This window comes from Mesitornis unicolor, unplaced genomic scaffold (assembly GCF_000695765.1).
Source record: "Mesitornis unicolor isolate BGI_N332 unplaced genomic scaffold, ASM69576v1 scaffold27114, whole genome shotgun sequence".
Taxonomy (NCBI): Eukaryota; Metazoa; Chordata; class Aves; order Mesitornithiformes; family Mesitornithidae; genus Mesitornis; species Mesitornis unicolor.
The window spans coordinates 1,203-1,855 of NW_010180130.1; positions in this window are offsets into that span (position 1 = coordinate 1,203).

Sequence of the window (653 nt, forward strand, 5' to 3'; positions counted from 1 at the left end):
GTCCCCTGCTCCGGCCCCCCGGGCCCCCTGCCAGCAGCCATTTTTCCCCTTAAACCTATTTTTTTAATTTCCGTGGCACTGCCGACCTGAGATCTTTTGATGTAGGGACATGGCTCAGGTGGGTGCTGTGAGCTGCCAGCGATGGGGCCGGGGCTCAGCTACCCCGTCCCCGCACAGTGATATGCCGACCCACACCACCCCATTTTACCTCCCCCAGCCCCACCCACAGCAGCCCCTGCCACTGCCAGGCTGTGGGGACTGGGACCAAAACGGGGCACCCGTCTCACCAGAGCAGGGTGTGGGAGGACAGGTTGAGCCTCCTCTGGTTTTCCCTGGCACCCTCCTGCTCCCAGCACCCACTTCAGGGGGAGCCAGGGGGACACAGGACAGGGGACAGGACTGGTCTCCTCACTTCCCATGGCCTCAGGGGTGAGGGAAGGGGATGTGGGATTGGGCTGCACTGCCTTCAGAGCTGGGGGGGTGGCAGGGGAGGGCTCTGCTTCCCCCGTCCCCTCGACAGACAGTTACAAACACATACAGAGAAAGGAAACCGTAACCTTATAAAAGACACCGAACACAAACGCCTGCGTGTTCGAGCTCTGCCGCCACCTCGGCTCCCCCCGTGCCCCCCATGAGCGGCTGGGGGGGGGCCC